The sequence below is a fragment of the Macaca fascicularis genome, chromosome 8, assembly GCF_037993035.2.
Source record: "Macaca fascicularis isolate 582-1 chromosome 8, T2T-MFA8v1.1".
NCBI classification, from domain to species: domain Eukaryota; kingdom Metazoa; phylum Chordata; class Mammalia; order Primates; family Cercopithecidae; genus Macaca; species Macaca fascicularis.
In genome coordinates, this window is record NC_088382.1 from 41,021,843 (window position 1) to 41,043,720 (window position 21,878).

General features: G+C 40.9%; 1 non-coding gene across 1 annotated transcript; it reads left to right on the forward strand.

The window, feature by feature from the left end:
- Positions 1-19,573: 19,573 nt before the first annotated feature.
- On the forward strand, positions 19,574-19,681 carry LOC123575360 (U6 spliceosomal RNA). Its single transcript, XR_006700656.1, has one exon. It is a non-coding gene; the product is annotated as a U6 spliceosomal RNA (small nuclear RNA).
- Positions 19,682-21,878: the final 2,197 nt, after the last annotated feature.

Consider the following 21,878-nt stretch of genomic DNA (forward strand, 5'->3'; position numbering starts at 1 on the left):
GCAGGTGTCATTAAGAACTAAAACCAGCTTCTGCCCCCAGGTAAATCCTCCCTCCTTAGCCACACTAATACATCATTTTCCAAACCTCCTGGAGAAGGTAAAACCCTGAACTCTGAGAAGAGGTCAGATGACTTGGACATAAAGATGGGCTTTTCAAAAGAGGCACAGGGATGGGAGTGGCTGGAAGAGAAAGCAGGAGTCCAGTGCATAATGTTACGCTTTAAACCACATGCCTTTTTCCAGACTGGGTTATTAAATTAATTCAGAACTTATGCTCACACTTAAAAGATTTCTGTCATATTTTATGAACACGATGATCTCAGAGTAATTTGCACTGGAAATGTGTCATATTAAATCAGGGGCACTAATAAACTTTATTACTTAAACTCCACATGGATCAGACATGGCAGATAAACCATCTTACTTTTGCACTCATCTTTATACCATAGAAATATGGCCCCTCCTATGGGAAAACATAAATAAGCTTGATAGCCTTTCCTCTGCCCCACCATGAATGTATCCATCTGGGCTGGAGGCATCACCTGCCTGTCCTACTACCCCACGCAGAAGCTTAATGTGGGAGTGGGAAGTTTTGATCCAGGCAGAACGATTTCTTCAGGATTTTAAAATGCTTTCATTTCTGTGGCTTTATCACCTTTTGTTCACACTGGCCTGGCCTTTATCCTGGGCTGTGTGTAATAGCTAAGAATTGGTTTACACGAACAAATATGGTATAAAAAGTACTGACTGGTGAGTTACGAGGCCTGAGTTCTTCTGGTTCTGCTACCAGCTGGCTCTGTGATCTGAGCACAAATCAGACAGGACCGTGTAATACAAAAAGCATAGGCGTTGGGATCAGAGGTTTATTTCCATTTAACAGATGTTTTTTGAAAGCGTAACATGATCCAGGCCCTTGGCAGGGCACTAGAGATGCAAGAATGAGTAAGAATTCAATTAGAATCCCAACAGAGTTATTTGGGAAATGAAGTTAAATTGTTACAAAATATGTGTAGATCTGAACCATTCTACAGATTTAAAATATTTGTGATTGTTTTAAAAACTCATATCAAAACATCTAAGAATAGCCAAGAAAATTAGGAGTAGCATGGAGGGACTTGCCTCATGAGATATTAAATACAAAGTCAATGTATTCAAAATGGTGCGGTGTTAGCAAGCTCGTAAGCTCATCTACCAACTTTCAGTCAACAACCCTGTGGTCATGGGAGTTGAGGTGAAAAGAAGGGAAATGATTGCAAGCCAATATTTGGAGCATGTGGACTTCCCAGGAGTCTTCACCAATGCAGGCAGCCAGGCATCCACCTTTCCCTAGGAAACTGTTAAGTTTTTTCTGAAAAAAAAAAAGGTAAACTGAAGAGTTTCTGAATTTAGAGAAATGGGATCACTGAAGGACAGGCACAAGGTAAAGATAGTACAATAGTAACAATAGAGAAATTTGGTGAAAGTCCATTCTTTACGTGGAGAAACATGAAACTGCCGGCCCTTTCCTGCTCTGTTTCTGGGCCGCAAGCAGCTGGGAACACCCTCACATGCATCACCGGAATTCCGGAGCGGGAGATTGCATGACACTTCCAGGCTAGAAAGAAAAAGACCCTCACATACTAACACTAGTGGGATGCAGTGGTAACCTGATCTCCCCCAGGAAGTCCCTCCCCTACACACAAACAGCCTCCACTTAAGCATGGATACAGGGCCAAGGACCATCAGACCCTTGAGGAAATATTCTCATAGAAGATACGATCAAAAACAAACACAAGAAAAAGAATTTGGAAGGAAAATAGACAAGGCAATAATATCCTCAGAGAGATAAGATGATTTCTCATCCATAAACAAAAGTAAAATGCTATTAAAAACCCCAACTTGAAAACAAGAAAGAGCTCTTGCAAATTTAACCCAATAACCAAAATAACATTATTCGGAAGGATTCAAATTAAAAGTTAAGGAAATCTCCCGTACATTACATTCAACCAAATGGCAACAAAATAGAAAATAAAAGTGGAAGAGATATAAAAATCTGGTGTAAGCATAAAGGGCTAAAATCCAAATAACAAAGAGCTAAAATCCAAATACCAAGAATGTTGTAAAGGTAGAAGAGAAAAATTGTGCGAAGGAAGTTATTGATGGAAAAAATTAAACATAATTTCCCAGAATTAAAAGACATTGAGGGTACTCCAAGTGACTGTTCTAGTGAATGGAAAAAGACCAGCATGAGGGAAATTTCTGTGAAATTTCAGAATATCAAAGATAAAGAGATGATCCCTACAACTTCCATAGCTCAAGATGGGGATGGAGGGAGCAGGTACGTTAAAAGTAATAGGAATCAAAATGGGTCAAACTTCTCAAAAGAAAACCTAGATGTCAGATGATGGTGAATCAATGTCTTAAAAGTTATTGGCCGGACACGGTGGCTCACACCTGTAATCCCAGCACTTTGGGAGGCCAAAGTGGATGGATCACTTTAGGCCAGGAGTTCGAGATCAGCCTGGCCAACATGGTAAAAACCCTATCTCTACTAAAAGTACAAAAATTAGCTGGGTGTGGTGGTGCACACCTGTAATCACAGCCACTTGGCAGGCTGAGGCACAAGAATCACTTGAACCCAGAAGGTGGAGGTTGCGGTGAGCCAAGATCACGCCACTGCACTCCAGCCTGGCAACAAAGTGAGACTGTCTCAAAAAAGTTATGAACAGTCAGATGTGGTGGCTCACACCTATATTCCCAGCCACTCTGGAGGCTGAGGCAGGAGGATCTCTTCGGCCCAGGAGTTTGAGGGTGCACTGAGCTATAATTGCACCTCTACACTCTAGCCTGGGTGGCAAAATAAGACCCTATCTCTTTAAAAAAAAAAAGTTATGAACACAAAAATCCATTTCACTTCTATACAATAACCATGAACAATCTGGAACAAAAATTAAGAAAACAATTCCACTTCCAATAACCTCAAAAAGAATAGAATGCTTAGGAATAAATTTAAAGGGCTGAAAGACTAGTACACTGAAAGCTACAAAATGTTGTTTAAAAAATTAAAGGAGACACAAATAATTGGAAAGACAGTCTGTGTTTATGGACTGGAAGATTTAATATTGTTGAGATCTCAATACTACTCAAAGCAATCTACATATTCAATTATATCTCTATCAAAATCTCAACAATTTTTTTTTGCAAAACTAGGAAAATGTACCATAAAATTCATATGGAATATCTGACTAGTCAAAACAATCTTGAAAAAGAACTAAGTTGGAGGTCTCCTACTTCCTCCTTAGAACATGTCCTACAAAGCCAAAGTAATCAAAATTGTGTGGTACTGACAAAAAGGCAGTGGAATATAATAAAGAACACAAAAATAAATCCTCACATATGTGGTCAAATTATGTTTTATAATTTTGAGACAGGGTCTCACTCTGTTGCAGGGGTGGAGTGCAGTGGCACCATTACAGCTCACGGCAGTCTTGACCTGCCAGGCACAAGTGATCCTCCTGCCTCAGCAACCCCCATAGCTGGGACTACAGACATTTCACCACCACACTGGGCTAGTTTTTTTTTTTTTTTTTTAGAAACAGGGTCTCACTATGTTGCCCAGGTTTGTGGTCAAATGATTTTTTGACAAGGGTACCAAGGCCATTCAATGACAAGACCATTCAACAGTCTTTTCAACCAACGGTGTTGAGAAAACTGGATATCTACATGCAAAAGAATAAAGTTGAACTTTTACCTTACACTGTATACAAAACTTAACTCAAAATAGATCAAAGACTTAAACATAAGCGATAAAACTATAAAACTCTTAGGAGAAAAGTTTCATGACGTTGGATTTGGCAATGATTTCTTGGATATGATGCCAAAGGCACAGGCAATAAAAGAAAAAATAGATTAAACTTCATCGAAATTAAAAACTTCTGTGCATCAAAGGACACTATCGACAGAGTGAAAAGGCAACCCACAGAATGGGAGAAAATATTTGCAAGTCATATATCTGATAAAGGCCAGAATATGCAAAGAATTCCTACAATTCAACAACAAAAAAACAAACAACCCAATTGAAAAATAGGCAAAGGACTTGAATAAACATTTCTCCAAAAAAGATAACAAGTAATCAATAAGCATATGAAAAGATTCTCAACATCACTAATTATTAGGGGAATGCAAATCAAAACCACAATGAAATACCACTTTACACCCATTAAGATGGCTACTAACAGAAAGACAGAAAATAAGAAGTTTTAGTGAGAATATGCAGAAATGGGAACTCTAGTGTGTTGCTGGTGGGAATGTAAAATGGATCAGCAGCTGTGGAAAATGACATGATGTATGAACATAGAATTACAGTAGGATTCGTTAATTCCACTTCTAGGTATATACCCCAAAAAAGTGAAAATGGGAACTCAAACAAAGATTTGTGCATCCATGTTCATAGCAGGATTATTCACTATAGCTGAAAAGTGGAAGTAACCCAAATGTTCATCAGCAGATGAATGGATAAACAAAATGTGGTATATCCATATAATGGAATAGTATTTAGTAATAAAAAGGAGTCAGCTACTGTTACCTGCAACAATATGAATGAAGCTCAAAAAATTATGCTAAGTGCAAGAAGCCAGGCATAAAAAGAAATATTGGCCAAGCGAGGTGGCTCATGCATGTAATCCCAGCACTTTGGGAGGGCAAGGTGGGTGGATCACCTGAGGCCAGGAGTTCAAGACCAGCCTGGCCAACATGGCGAAACCCTATCTCTGCTAAAAATACAAAAATTAGCCAGGCATGATGGTGCACACCTATAATCTCAGCTACTTGGGAGGCTGAGGCAGGAGAATCGCTTGAACCCGGGAGGCAGAGGTTGCAGTAGCCAAGATGGCACCACTGCACTCCAGCCTGAATGACAGAGTGAGAATCTGACTCAAAAAAAAAAGTAAATATTATGTGATTCCATTTATCTGATATTTCTAAAGATGGAAAATCAGTAGAGACAGAAAGCGGATCAGTGATTCCCTGGGACTGGGGGGTCGGAGTGGAGACTCACTGTGAATGGGTCCCTGGGAACCTTTTGAGGTGACAGAAAAAGTTCTAAAACAACTTTAGTGATGGTTGCACAACTGCATAAATTTACTAAACTCATCCAACTGTACACTTAAAATGGGTGAATCTTACGATAAGTAAATTATACCTCAATAAAGTTTTGGGGTTTGTTTGTTTGTTTGTTTTTGAGACCAAGTTTCGCTCTTGTTGCCCAGGCTGGAGTACAACGGCGCGATCTCAGCTCACCACAACCTCTGCCTTCTGGTTTCAAGCAATTCTCCTGCCTCAGCCTCCCCAGTAGCTGGGATTACAGGCATGTGCCACCACGCCCAGGTAATTTTGTATTTTTAGTAGAGACGGGGTTTCTCCATGTTGATCAGGCTGGTCTTGAACTCCTGAACTCAGGTGATCTGCCTGCCTCGGCCTCCCAAACTGCTGGGATTACAGGCGTAAGCCACTGTGCCCAGCCAATAAAGTTGTTTTTTTAAGTCACCCGAATTGGGTATTCTTTCCTACACTTAACTGTGTGACACAAGAGCTTTGTTCTGAAATTCTGAAAGTGAGCAGAGAGGGGTTGCATGGGTGAGGCAGGCAAAATGAAAAAGATCAAATTGTCCACTGAAATGCTTTATGGCACCCACAGGAAAGAATTGCAGGCTTTGGGGGCTGCTCTGTCACACTCCAAGAACAGACAGAGCCAGGGTGGAGCCAGGGTCCCTCCTGCAATGGAGAAGTTATGAGTTATGGGCAGCAACATCCTGCCCTTTGCAACTCACAGGGGCTATTTCTCAACCTTCCCCTGGAACATCAGAATACCAGTGCAAGGTGAAGACGGCCCTGAGGAGAATGTTTTTCCTCACTGTCCCCCTGCCAATTTGCAATGCGCAAAAGACAGAAAGAAGTAGTTAATGGTTAGAGGACAGTGTGTGTGTGTGTGTGTGTGTGTACGCGCAAGTGCGTGTGTGTGTGCGCGCGTGTATGTGTGTGTGTGTGCAGTTAGACCCATATACGGGCCCATTTGTATGTGTGAGGGGTGGGAAGTGGGAAGATAAAAAATGTAGAGTTTCATCACAATTATATTGCACATTTTTAATTATAGGGAAAAGATAAGAAGGCAATGCACTCGAATGCTATTCTTGGTAGGTTGTTAATTTTTAAACTAGGAAATGAATGTTACTTAAAAGAAAAAAAAAACTTTCCTTTTTACATGGGTTGGCCCACATGCAAATTGGCAGACAGAATCTACAAGTAAAGAGAAATGCTTAATTCAGCTTTTGTGTAATGAAATTAATTTTAATATAAATAAGATTTTAAAAGGATAAAGACAATTTAGAATGTTAATTTCAAATTTTGCTTTGCTATTGAAAGAACTATTAGGAAACAGGGAAACAAAAACACTTTCATTGGGCTAAAACAAAAACTTTCACTAACTTCGTTGGTTTGGTGATCAACAAGAGCAATATGATGGTTGTTGTCATCTTTGTTTATGATACCAGAAGATAAGGGAGGCTTAGAGGTCAGAAGTAGACTTCTCTGTGCAGATGAGAAACCTAAACAATGCAAGTCCTCAAAGAGAATTCTTTTGCTCATATTTCCTGAATGGCCAGTTCCATATCACATTAGCCAAATATTTATAGAATTTCCACTTTTTCATTATGCTTTACAGACAAAACAAAGGGTATAATTCATTTGTATGGAAAAAATTCATTGAAATCCAATGTGGTTTGAAGTCAAATGCCATTTACAGGCTATCAACATATGTATGTCCCAGTTTATGCATGTTTAAGATCAACCCATGTGGGTACCAGTTCACGCATGTTTAAGATATGGAGGGTAATTTCTACCTCTCAGGATTGTCTGGGGAATTTTGTTTGTTTGTTTGTTTTTGAGATCGAGTTTTGCTCTTGTCACCCAGTGCAATGGTGTGATCTCAGCCCACTGCAACCTGTGCCTCTCGGGTTCAAGCAATTCTCCTGCCTCAGCCTCCCGAGTAGCTGGGATTACAGGTACACGCCACCACATCCAGCAAATTTTTGTAATTTTAGTAGAGATGGGGTTTCACCATGTTGGCCAAGCTGGTCTCAACTCCTGACCTCAGGTGATCCGCCCACCTCGGCCTCCCAAAGTGCTGGGATTACAGGCGTGAGCCACCATGCCCGGCCTGTCTGGAGAATTTAAGGGTGTAATGTCTGGTAAGGCACTTGCCAAAAATAGGATGACATTCAGTAAATGGTAGATCTTTTCCATCCCATTCCACATCTCACCCATTGTCCACCACCCCACCCAAATACACACACACACACACACTTTACAAGTCTTAATCTGCAAAGTTTCACTGATACATCCCATGGAAAAATTAAATGAACCATTTTCAAGAAGAAATGCCCCACTGCACACAAGAAGACTGTAAAGGGCATTCCTGCTCCCAGGGAAGAGGAGCTGGTGACTGGAAACAGCAAAAGGACACCTTATTCCCCTGCCCTCCCCGTGTGCTGGCAGGAGTAGAATTAGAAGATGCCAGAGCACCCAAATCTGGCTAGGAATCTGCTGAGTGAAAGGCAGAGCCTGGTGAACTTGGCTGATTCTGAGGTCAAGGTTGCATATTCAAGCCCCATAAGGAAGATTTATCCTGGCAACAACCTCCCCCTGGCCCTGGCCCATTCATGGATGTTTCCCATTGCATGGAAGAGCTTTGTCAGGGGGTGGGGTAGAAAAGGCTAAACACAATCTGTTCCCATCTTCATAAAAATAATAATTTTTAAAAACACAAAACATTGTTCCTCCTGACAGTGGGGCCAGATGTCCTTTTCAAATATCAATACCTGGGAGAAGCCGCAAAGAAGCAGAGCTCTGGTGAAGAATCACATGACTTAGGGAAAACATTCAGTTGCTATAACAAGTGTCAAAATATAGTGGTTTAACATGGTAGTTTATTTCCTCTCTCACATAAGAATTCAAGTATAAAAAATTCAAGGCAATAGGGCAGCTCTGCAAGATGAGGAACCCAGGTTCCTCCTAGCATACACCCATGACTGCACAGCAAGAGGTTTCCATTTTGCAATCTAAGATGGCTGCTGTACCTCCACCATTACACACATGTCTCAGCCAGAAAGATTGGAAAGAGCGAGGAAGGAGCAAAGGCAAGGCACAACCCTTCCCTTCTGTTTAAAGGCACAATTAGAAATTTGCACACACGACTTGGGCTCACATCCCAGTAACCAGAACCTAGTAACAGAACGCAGCTACCTAGCTGCAAGGGAAGCTGGGAAATGTAGTCTTTCTGTTGGGTGACTGGCTGCTGAGCACAATTTAGGTGGTGGATTGCTTTCCTGGGGCTGCCATAACAAAGTTCCATAAACTGGGTGGCTTAAAACAACAGAGATTTGTGCTCTCACAGTTCAAGAAGCCAGAAGTCTGAAATCATGATGTCAGCAGGGTTGGTTCCTTCAGGAGGCTCTGAGGGAGAAACTGCCCCACACCTCTCTCCTAGCTTCTGCTGGTGTCTGGCAATCCTTGGCACTCCTCGACTTGTGGCTGCATCATTACGGTCTCTGCCTCCCTTGTCATATGGCCTTTGTGTCTCTGTATCTAAATCTTTTCTTTTATCAAGGCAAGAGCCATTGGATTTAGGGTCCCACTCCCAATCTAGTATGATCTCATCTTAAATTTGATGACATCTACAAAGTTCTTATTTCCAAGTAAGGCCATATTTACAGGTACCAGGAGTTAGCACTTGAGCCTATCTTTGGAGAAGACACAATTCAACCCAACAGAGGGGCTTCCTGCCAAAGGAAGAAGAGGAGAGTGGATACTGAAGAACAGCAACCCCCTTGCTGCAGCACCCCAGGGAGTCGTGCTGGAAGACAGCCACTGTGATGTCAGAATGCACACTCTGTTCCAGTTGCTTACAAGTGAACCTGACCGACATCTTCCTCTGCAGACACTTCATCTTCCAGGCATGTCATATGACCTGTGTCTCCCAGGCTCATCTGTTCTGCTCCCACAGGTCCACGTCTCAAAATGCCCTCCCATGCTCTTCCCCTCAGCCAACACCTAAGGAAGAAGTTGCTCCCATAGGCTTTTCTCCTTGCCCCAGCCCACAGTGGCTGATAGCTGTCACCCTGGGCTTCCATTATGACTTTTATGAAACCTAGGCACTTGCCCTCATGGGCCCTTTTCCCTAAGAGCAAAAACTAATCCTTATTTAAATTTTTGTTTAAATGTTTATATCATGCTGCACTAGGTGTAGTGGTATGCATCTGTAGTCCCAGCTACTCAGGAGGTTGGGCCCAGAAGTTTAAGTCCAGCCTGGGCAACATGACAAGACCCCCATCTCAAAACAAATAAATAAATGTTGTATTAAAAAGCATTTTATGATTACACTTGGTATAAAGATGAATGTATTAATGCTATGCACAAAAACATTCTCTTCAACCTAAAAGATATTTTCCTCATCATTTTAAGGAAATTAAAACATTTCTCCAGATCATTAAAAGTATTATGGGCACTAGGCACTGCCCTGCCTGCTGAACGGATAAGACAACTTTACTGGAAAAGATGCTGAAAGGGACAACAGAAAAAAAAAAACCCAGCCACCAAATCTGACCACAGACTGCTGAGCAGAGAGTGTGAGTACCATCTACCACCTCTTCCACTCCCAACAGGGAGGACACTTTATGTGCTCTCAATACAAATTGGGAATATGCAACAAGGTCTCAAGCCACTGACTGGTCAGAAAAGACAGCCTCCGCCGGCTGTGGTGGCTCATGCCTGTAATCCCAGCACTCTGGGAGGCCGAGGCGGGTGAATTGCCTGAGCTCAGGAGTTCAAGACCTCCCTGCGATGTGGTGGAACCCTGTATCTACTGAAATAAAAAAATTTTTTTAATTGCCAGGTGTGGTGGCATGCGCCTGTAATCCCAACTACTAGGGAGGCTGAGGCATGAGAATCACTTGAGCCTGGAAGGTGGAGGTTGCAGTGAGCTGAGACCATGGGCTCCATGCATTCCAGCCTGGGCTACAGAGTGAGACTCCATCTCAAAAAAAAAAAAAAAAAAAGAAAAGAAAAGAAAAGGAAGAGAAGAGAAGAGAAAAACGAAAAGGCAGCCTTCTCCCAGAGCTGTGAAATAAGCATCCTTCACCTCCCACCATTGTTGTCAAACACAACTTAAAGAGCGGCCACCCATGCAACACAGTGGATACAAAGCCTTTATTAAAGGATGCGAGAAACCTCCCATCCTTCAGCATCATGAACTGTTCAATCCTTTGCCACAAATCTGAACTATCCCAAAATATACTTAATCCCAAACTAGCCTTCCTTCTTATTTTATAACCCATGTAGATTTCAAAACTATTATTTTCTAATGTATTTCATTTCAATTCACAAACTGGTTTGCAAGATATGTTTGCTAGGGTGACCAACTCATCTTGGTTGGCTCAGAACTTTCCTGGTCTTGGCCCTGTTTCATACCAGAAAACCTCTCAGTCCCAAGCAAACCAGGACAGTTGGCCAACCTATAATGATATCTAAGCTTCATCATCCTCTTCTGAATTGTATATGTTTAGACCAACAAGACAAAAATCACCAAGAAATGTTTTAAAGCAGCAATTGTTGTTCTGGAAAGTTCAAGTATGGCCCAATGCAACAGCTCAGCAAGATGTACACAGGCACTCGATATGGCCCAACCAGGTCCCCCTGGCTCTTCAGGCAACGTTGGCATGGGAAGGGGTGGCTATGAGTCATCTCCTTTTTTCCTGGGTTTCTCAGAATGCTCTCTTCCATAAATATTTTAGATGAAGGAGGAGGATTTGGGTTTCTGCCAAAGGAGAAAAAGGATTCCAACAGTGGTTCCCAAACCACAGTGCACTTAGGAATAGCCTGAAGAACTTGTTAAAAATAGACAGGTCTGGGCTCTATCCCCAGAAAGTTTAGCTTCAGAGAGTCTGAGAAACACTCTTGTTAACAAGTACCCTGGCTGATCTTGATGCATATTATTGGTGGACCACACTTTTCAAAACTCTGGATTTGGGGCAAAGCTGTGAATGTTGCTTCCTCTTCTGTCTGAAGTGAAGCAGGACCAGAGCTTACAAGAAAGGAAGGGATAACTGAATGCAGTAATAAAGAGGGAGGCACTTAGTGTCAGGGCTACTGTTATCTAAAAAGCACTTGCTTGTAAATCTTGAGATTGTTGGAATATCTTAGGCAAAGCATATCTGGTTTAATCAGGGTGGCTATGCTTTACATACACATACACCCTGTGTGGTACATAGATCCATACAGCTGTAATGTAGATACAGATAAAGCATACACGATAGCAGCCATGAGGCTGATTTGTATATAACAGGCACTTACAAGCGTTTATATTTATGTGTGTGTGTGTGTGTGTGTGTGTGTATGTCATGGTGGTATGTTTAACATACATAGTAACAAATCAGTAGTCCTGTTTGGATCATGTTAAATCTGAGATGGCCATAAGATAGCCAAATGCAGGTGACAAACAGGCAGTTGGATCTAGGCACCTACAGCTCTGGGATTTGACCAGGGGTCAAGTTAGGAGTAGAGATGCAGATTTAAGGAGTTATCGGCATATAATCCCCAGGGCATCAATAAAACAGAAGCCACAAGGCCTGAGGTTTTCATGCCAAGTCAAGGTCACAGGCCCCATGGCTTTACAACGTGAGCTAGGTTCACTAAATGAAACCAGAAACTAGTAGAGCTTAGGCTATCCATAAACAGGAACTAGAATGTCCTTGTTCATCAGCTCAGGGTACAGCTCAAAGGCCATGTGTAGAAGTCCTTTGCCTCTCAAGGTGAAAACCCTAATTCAAGTTAACCCTCAGCACAGAAACTCATAGGCCCCAGGCTGAGGCAAGCCTAGTTGCCCCATAGGCAGGCCTCCACAACACAACAAAGAAAGAGAGAGAGAGAGAAAAGAGAAAGAAAGAGAGAGAGAGGAAGGAAGGAAGGAAGGAAGGAAGGAAGGAAGGAAGGAAGGAAGGAAGGAAGGAAAGGAAGGAAGGAAGGAAGGAAGGAAGGAAGGAAGGAAGGAAGGAAGGAAGGAAGGAAGGAAGGAAGGAAGGAAGGAAGGAAGGAAAGGAAGGAAGGAAGGAAGGAAGGAAGGAAGGAAGGAAGGAAGGAAGGAAGGAAGGAAGACGTGAACAGGAAAACAATTTCCACAAACAACATCCCCAGGGGAAGGTGCACTGTGCCAAAATCACAAAATATATGAGGAAGTCCAAAATCAGGGCAGGCGATTTACAAACTCCACATTACCCCCATCCCTATCTCTAAAAAAGGAAGAAATCATATCTAAAGAGGTAGGGATAATAGAACAATCTGAAAGGGACTTTGAAATCAGCACAGTCAGAAACAGCACAGTTGGAAACAGAAAATTCAGAGTCTTGAAAAAAAGCAGGACATGCTGAAATTGGTGTTTCGGAATGATTAGAGCAGCAATGATGTGCAGAATTAAATGGAGAGGAGTGGGATTGGAAGCAGCAAGACCAGCCAGGAGGCTTCATGCAGTCTACCTACAGGTAATACTTTCTCTCGCTCCTGAAGTCTTGTAAAATTTAACTGGCGTATCTCTGATGGCCTTATGACCTTACCAACTTTATTTATTGTTTTATAACTGCTTTCACATATATAAACCATATAAAGGAACTCATTGAACTCAATGCCCCTTGGAGTGATGTGTTTGTGTAAATAGCTAGATAGTGCATGGATAGATAGGTGATGGGTGCATGGATGCATGCATCTATGGATCTATATACCACACAGAGTGTACGTGTATGTAAAACATAGCTGCCTTGATTAAACCAGATATGCTTTGCCTAAGATAGTCCAACAATCTCAAGATTTACAAGCAAGTGCTTTTTAGATAACAGTAGTCCTTCCTTCCTTCCTACCTTCCTTTCTTTCATAAATAAATTAACCAACAAATGAACAAGATTCATGTAAGAAACTGATTGAATAGAACCTCTAGCTTGAACTAAAGCACAAAATGAAGCTGATGGCCTACCATTAATTGATCTCCCTAGGACCTGATAGTCTCCCTAAACTGGCTGTCTTCTTCTTATCCCACGGGTACATCATCTATTAATGCATTTAGAAGTCAGCTAAATTCAATGACAGCTTTAAGCCCTGTAGCAATAATGAGAATCTTTTGCTATGTGTAAGTCTCCCTGGTGCAGATTGCTATATAACCTGTCTTCCTTTTCAAATTGATTGTCAGTCCATAAGCATTTGCCTATAGGTTACAACGGGCCTTGACCTAAATCTGACTGCTGTATTCCTAAATAGGTAGAACCCTTCCCCTTCCCTCTTTAAGAAAAAACACCCTAATGCAATGACCAAGCCTTGGGAAACATGAATAACTTAGTGACTTGCACAGGGACACAAACCTGCCATGCTGAATAGCCAAATAGCAAAGATTTCAGGACCCCCTGAGAGGCCTAGAGTCATACTTATCTCCAAAGCATGGTGACAATCATGATGATGACAATGACACAAAGCTGTCTTTTATTGACTATCTAATACTGCTAGGCATCATCCTAGGCATCTTCAATACAATCTGGCATATAATCCTCACAAGAAAAGTAAAAAAGTTACCAGCATGCTGTCTTAGTCTGTTTTATATTGTTTATAACAGAACACCAAAAATTGAATAATTTATAAATAAATGGAATTTATTTCTTAAAGTCATGGAAGAGGAGAAGTCCAAGGTCAAGGGGGTGCATCTGGTGAGGGCCTTCTTGCTGGTGGGAATTCTCTGCAGAGTCCTGAGGAGGCTGAGCATGCTAGCTCAGGTCTCTCTTCCTCTTCTTATAAAGCCACCAGCCTCACTTTCATGGTAACCCATTAATTCATTAATCTATCAATGGACTTCTCCATTAATGAAGGTAGAGCCTTCATGACTCGATCACCTCTTAAAGGCCGCACTTCTTAAAAGTTCCTCATTGGGGATTAAATTTCAACGTGAGTTTTGGAGGTAACAAACATTCAAACCATAGCACATGCCCATTTTGCAGATGAGAAAACTGGAGATGAAAGAAGTTAAATAAATTTCCCATTGTAAAAATCTAGTAAGTGTCAAAGCCAGGATTCAAACCCAGGTCAGCCTGAATGCAGTCTGTGTTCTTTCCACTTCCCGACACTGCTTCCTCTGCCAATGCTCATGCGCTAGCAAAACAACGAGTGGCACTCAGCCACTTTGAGTGATTGTCTCAAGGACTTCAGATGATAGACATGGGCTCTAGAGCTGGAATTGTTTCCCAGGAAACTATAAACACACACAGGCACCAGCTTGCTGTGTTTTGAGTCCAATCTCATCCATGGCTTGCAAGGGAAAGACTATCTCAACCTGGTCTTTCATGCTGCCTCCATTTCACTCTATAGAGAATGAGCTGGTCCAACCCAGTTCCTGATTTTTGTGTCCCCATTGTGAGACCAGCTACTTACCTCCATGGCCAAAACAACTGCAAACAAATAGCTCTGAAATGTTAATGGTCTTCTTGGTGGATACAGAATAAGGCATAATAGGGAAAGACTATTCATAGCATGTTCTAGTACCTGCACTCCATTACCAGTGCAGTCTGGACTCATTGTACTGACTTGCTTTTTAGGCTCAAGTTAACCATAGAATTAATTATTTGAAATGATTTCAAGAAGCTTAAGATGAATTATTTCCTTTAAAATGATTCTACAAACCATATGACCATCAACAAGACAATGGGAGAAGTTGTGACCCATTCATACTGTAGAATATTATACACTTGTAAAAATAGATGAATTACAACTGCTTGCGACAACATGGAGGAAGCTTAGAAACATAATGTTGGTTGAAAAACCAAATCCCAGAAATCTACATACAACATGTGGTCATTTTTAGAGGTGTTTGCAAATTTTTTGACACCCTACCCTTCCAAAGATGGAGGCTAATTTCATTTTTCTTGAATGTGGGCCAGATTTAGTACTTTTTTTTTTTTTCTTTTTAATTTTTTGTAGAGACAAACTCTCACTATGTTGGTCAGTCTTGTCTCAAACTACTGGACTCACACAATCCACCCACCTCAGCCTCCCAAAGCAATGGAATTACAGGTGTGAGCCACCACACCTCGCCTAGTGACTTCCCCCCACCACGCCGAGACAGGGTTTCCCTCTGTTGCCCAGGCTGGAGTGCCATGACACAATCTCCTCTCACTACAACCTCCACCTCCCAGGTTCAAGCGATTCTCCTGCCTCAGCCTACCAAGTAGCTGGAACTACAGACACGTGTCACCACGCCTGGCTAATTTTTGTATTTTAGTAGAGACAGGGTTTCACCATGTTGGCCAGGCTGGTCTTGAACTCCTGGCCTCAAGTGAACCGCCCACCTTGGCCTCCCAAAGTGGTCTTTAACATGAGTCACTGCGCAGCCCTATTGACTCATTTCTAATGAACATGGAAAAAGCGATGGTATGTTGCTTCCATAACTAAATCAGAAAAAGATATCACCACTTCTGCCTTACTCTCTTGTATCATTTATTCTAGAAAAGCCAATCATGACTGGGCACAGTAGTTCATACATGCTTGTAATCCCAGCACTTTGGGAGGCTGAGGCAGGCAGATCGCTTGAGCTCAGGAGTTTGAGACCAGCCTGGCCAACATGGCGAAACCCCGCCTCCACTAAAACACAAAAATTAGCCAGGTGTGGTGGTCGGTGCCTGTAACCCCAGCTACTCAGGAGGCTGAGGCTGGAGAATTGCTTGAACCCAGGAGGCAGAGGTTGCAGTGAGCTGAGATGCTGGCACTGCACTCTAGCCTGGGTGACAGAGTGAAACACCCTTGAAGAAGAGAGAGAGAAAAAGAGAGAGAGAGAGAGAGAGAGAGAGAAAGAAAGAAAGAAAGAAAGAAAGAAAGAAAGAAAGAGGAAAGGAAAGGAAAGGAAAGGAAGAAAGAAAGGAGGGAGAGAGGGAGGGAGGGAGGGAAGGAAGGAAGGAAAGAAGGAAGGAAAGAAAGAAAGGAGAAAGAGAGAGAAAGTGAGAGAGAGAAAGAAAGAGAGAGAAAGAAAGAAAGAGAAAGAAAGAAAAGAGAGGGAGGAAGGGAGGGACAGAGAGAGAGAGAAGGAGAGAAGCAGAGAAAGACAGAGATTGAAGAGAAGCCAATCACTAGTCCTCAAGACCTTTAAGCAGCCTGTGGAGAGGCCCATGTGGAGAAGTACTTGATCTTCCTGCCAATATCTAGCAACAACTTGCCAGCCACATAAGTGTGCCACCTTAGAAGAAGATCCCCCATCCCTAGTCAAGCCTTCAGATAACTGTAGCCCCTACCAACATCTTGACTTCAACTCCATGAAAAATCCCAAGCCAGAACCACTTCCAAGTTCATGATCCATAGCTAAACCACTGCCAAGTTCATGATCCATGAAAAGTTGTAAGATCAATATTTATTGTCTGAGGCCACCGGGTTTGGTGACAATTTGTGATACAGCAATATAAAACTAATAAATGATATGATACCATTTATTTTATTTTTAAATATTTTTTCTGCAGTTTGTAGCAATCATTTTTTATAACTATCAAAAGCAAGAAATTGCTTATACAGACATGTACATGTGATAAACTATTTTTTAAGTGTGGGAATACTAACCATTCCACTGTTAACAACTGTAATGCTTAGATTAAATACATAAAACAATTGTGCAAAAGCATCAGAGAGCAACAGAGTTTGGCAATACTGGTGGGGCCAAGAGTACATAGATAAAGGAAGTGAGGTAAGCCATACATTTGGCTCTGATTTTTCCTTTATGTTACTTGCCATTTTATGATGTGGAGCCATAAAGGCTAAAGGCAGAGAGTATCAGTGAGGCTTGCAGAAATCTCATTAGGCTAGGGAGTCAGAGGTTGGAGTTCAAGGCCTATCAATGGGGAAGGAACTTGGAAAATACTTCAAGATTTTGGTTGAGATTGCTAAATAACTGTGCCCCTAGAAGTGAGTTAAGCTCCAAAAGCAAGGAAGACTATCCTTAGGAATCTTGGAATATCCCCTAGGCACAGTTAGAGGTAGATGAACCCTAACAAAGCTCCTAGACCTATCCTCAATTGCATCAGCATGAAAATGAGAATACCTTATTTCCCTGACATAAGCAAATTTAATAACCTTCAAAGGAAGATATCTATAGAATACAATTTTTCATACATGATGTCTAGATCTCAATTGAAAATTACTAGGCATGCCAAGAAATAGGATCAAATGACTAAAAACCAAGAGGGGAAAAACAATAGAAAAAAAGTGATGCAGATATTGGAGTTATTAAACAGAGACTTTTAAATAACTATTATTAATATGCTCAAGGAAATAAAAGAAAGGACAGAGAATTTTACCAAAGAACTGGAGTCTGCTTAAAAAAAAACGGTCAGGCCAAGGCGGGCAGATCACGAGGTCAGGAGTCCGAGACCAACCTGGCCAACATGGTGAAACCTCGTATCTACTAAAGATACAAAAAATTAGCCAGGCATTGTGGCGTGTGCCTCTAATCCCAGCTACTCTGGAGGCTGAGGCAAGAGAATCACTTAAACCTGGGAGGCGGAGGTTGCAGTGAGCCGAGATTGCACCATTGAAATCCAGCTTGGGCGACAGGGCGAAACTCCGTCTCAAAAAAAAAAGAAAAAGAAAAAAAAGCCAAATGAAAATCTTGGAATCAATATAATAAAATTACTGAAATTAAAAATTGAATAGATGGATTCAATAGCAAATTAGACATAGCCAAGACAAGACAGTAAAGAACAGAGACAAAAGAATGAAAAATGGGGGGAAAAAATCTAATTGTCTGGCCACAGTGGCTCACACCTGTAATCCCAGCACTTTGGGAGGCCAAGGTAGGCAAATCCATTGAGGTCAAGAGTTTGAGACTACCCTGGCTAACATGACAAAACCCTGTCTCTACTAAAAATATAAAAATTAGCTAGGCATGGTGGTGGGTGCCTGTAACCCCAGCTACTCGGGAGGCTAAGGCAGGAGAATCGCTTGAACCGGGAAGTGAAGGTTGCGGTGAGCCGAGACTGTGCCACTGCATTCTAGCCTAGGCAACAGAGTGAGACTCGATCTCAAAAAAAAAAAGTAATTGATATGGGGGCATGGTAAAAACATCTAACATATTTGTAATTGGGACCCAGATGGAGAGAAGAATGGGATAGAACCAATTTTTAAACAAATATTGGCTGCAAATTTTCCAAAAATGATGAAAAACAGCAAGCTACAGTGTAAAGAATTTCTCCTCATGCATAGACGTACACAAACACACACACACATACACACACACCTAGCTATATCACAGAAAAACTGCTGAAAACAAAAAAAGGAAAAATCTTAAAAGCAACCAGAGGGAAAAACCCACATTGTTTTCAAAAGAGCAACAATAAAACTGACAGCTAAGCAAGAGAAAAAATGGATAAAGAAAATTGTTAAAGTGCTGAAAGAAAATAATTACCAACTTAAAATGCTATACTCAATGAAAATATCCTTCAAAAGTGAAGGCATAGTAAAGACATTTTAGGGCAAACAAAAACTGAGAGAACTTCTTGTTGGCATAGCTACATTCAAAGAAATACTGGAAGAATTTTTTCAGGCAGAAGATAATCCCAGATGAAAACAGTAATGCAAGACGGAATAAACAGGCTAGGCGTGGTGGCTCACACCTGTAAACCCAGCAACTTGGGAGGCCAAGGCAGGCAGATCACCTGAGGTCAGAAGCTCTAGACCAGCCAACATAGTGAGACCCTGTCTCTACTAAAAATACAAAAATTAGCAGGACGTGGCAGCGCATGCCTGTAGTCCCAGCTACTGGTGAGGCTGAGGCACAAGAATCACTTGAATTCAGGAGGTGGAAGTTGCAGTGAGCGAAATCGTGTCACTGCACTCCAGCCTGGGTGACAGAGTGAGACTGTATTAAAAAAAATAAAAAATAAAAAAAAGAAATAAACAACACCAAAAAAGTAAAATTTCTAAATTAATATTTACTACATAAAGCAATAACACTAATGTCTTATAGAGTTCAAAATATAGAGAGAATTAAATATGTTAACAATAACACAAAAGGCAGGAGAAGGGTAAATGGAGTTAAAGTGTTGTGAGGTTCTTGCATTGTTCAGGATATGACATGTACAGTTGTTCCTCTGTATCTATTAAGGATTTGATCCAGGACTTCCCACAGACACCGAAATCCACAGATGTTCAAGTCCCTTACATGAAATGGCATAGTATTTGCCTATAACCTACCCACATCCTTCCATATACTTTAAATCATCTCTAGATTACTTATAATACCTAATACACTGTAAGTGCTATGTAAAGAGTTGTTTTATTGAATTGCTTAGGGAATAATAACAAAAGTCTGTACATATTCAATACAGATGACACCATTCATTTTTTTCCCAAATATTTTTGATCAAAAGTTGGTTGAATCCACAGATATGGAACCCATGGATATGGAGGCCAACTCTAGTCATTTAAGATAGGTTATAATAAAATAATGATACATGTTGCAATCTCTAGGCTAATCATTGTGTTCACTTTGGCAGCATATACACTAAAATGGGAAGAATACAGAGAAGATTAGCATGGCCCCTTGAGCAAAGATGGCATGCAAATTCTAGGGTAATCACCAAAGAATAATAAAAGAATGTACAGTTAACAAGCTTTAGAGTAGGGAAGTGGAATAATTTTTTAAATGCATGAATAATCCAAAGAAGGAGAGAAAGGGGAAAAATTAACAAAAAAAAAAAGAACAGATGGAACAAATAAAAAGTAAATTGTAAGATGATAGGTTTAAATCATAGTATCAGTAATTAAATATAAATGATCCAAAGATGCCAATTAGAAGACAAAGATTGTGAGACTGGATAAAAATAAACCTCAAATATAAGGATATGAAAGGAAAAGTTGTGTGGCAGTTTTAAAACATAGCCACAAATCCTTTGGCACCCCTCTCATTAAGAGATGGAGTCTGTCTCCCTTCCCCAATCTGTGTGGGCATGTGGTTCCTTCAACCAATAGAGTACAGAAGAAGTAACACTGCGGGACTTTTGAGGCAAGAGCATAAAAGTCTATGCAATTTATGCCTTGTTTGGTGAAACAGTCACTTTTGGAGCTCTGAGCCCCTGTGTGAGAAATCTGACTACTCAAGTCCGCCATGTTATAAGGAAGTCCAAGTAGGCACTACAATCAACAGTCCTAGCTGAGTCCAGTCTCATGTTAGCCCAGTCCAGGTACCAGACATGTGATTGAAGAAGTCTCCAGATTCTAGTCCCCAATCATTCACATCTTTCCAGCCAAGACTCCAGGCAATGTAGAACAGATATAAAGTGTCCCTGCTAAGCTCTGTCCAAATTCTTCACCCACAATACTTATGAGCATAACAAAATGTTTGTTGGTTTATGCCAGTAAGTTTTGGGGTGGTTGGTTATGCAGCAGCACAAAAATGGAAAAAGTTGAAGCTAAAAGGATGAAAAAGATACATCAAGCTAACAATCAAAAGAAAGCTGGTGTAGCTAGATAAATATCAGACAAAGTAAACTTTAAGGCAAGCAGTTTTACTGAGTGATATTTCCTAACAATAAAGGGATCAATTCAATAAAAAAATTGCAAGTCTAACTTTGTATACACATAATAACGTAGCCTCAAAATAAACAAAGCAAAAACTGACAGAAGAACTAAGGGAGAAAAACTCAGATCCACAAGTACTGTTGGAAATGTTAACATACCTAAGTAAATTTTAAAGTACTGAAGTAATACAAAGGATATTCTCTGATGACAATGAAATTGAGCAAGAAGTCCAAAACAGAAAGATAACTAGAAAATCCCCAGATATTCAGAAATTAAGGAATATACTTTTCTAAATAATGCATGAGTAAAAGTGAAAAAAAACTCATTAAAGTATCAAACTTCTAGTTAACAGAAAAAAAAATACCACTAATAACAAGAAAAGGCAAGTCACAGAATGGGAGAAAATATTTGCAATATATATGTATGGAAATCAGAAAATATTTTGAACTGAATGGCAATGAAAATAACGTATCACAAATTATTGGATGCAACTATAGCCAGGCATGGTGGCTCACTTCTGTAATCCCAATACTTTGGGAGGCCACGGTGGGAAGATCACTTGAGCCTAGGAGTTCAAGACCAGCCCAGCCAACAGCAAAAAGCAAAACCCCATCTCTACAAAAAGTACAAAAATTAGCTGGGTATAGTGGTGCACACCTGTAGTCCCAGCTACTCAGGAGGCTGAGGTGGGAGAATCACTTAGGCCTGGGAGGTCAAGGCCACAGTGAGCAGTGTTCATGCCACTGGACTCCAGCCTGGGCTATAGCACGAGATCTTGTTTCAAAAAAAAAAAGAAGTTATTGAATAAAACTAAAATAGAGACAAAGGGAAATGTATAGCCCACTATAGCCCACTACAACTACCAATATGGCTGAAAACGTTTTTTAACTAACAATACCAAACATTGGAAAACTGTTTGAAGTATCTATTATAACATGTACCTATGTGGTGACATAGCAATTACACTCCTGTTATACCCAAACTTAATGAGTAAATATGTGCCCCAAAAGATGTGGACAGGAGAGTTCATGGCAGGTTTCTTAATAGCCAGAAAATGGACACAACGCAAATGCCCAGGAATAATAAAATGAGTGAACAAATTGCATGGTTATACAGTGGAATACTCCTCAACCACAAAAAAAGAATGAACTACTGATGCATACAACAACATGGAGGAATCTTGCAAATAGAATGTTGCCCGAAAGACAAGAGTACATACTTAACAATTCCAAAACTAATCTACACTGACATATACCAGAACAGTG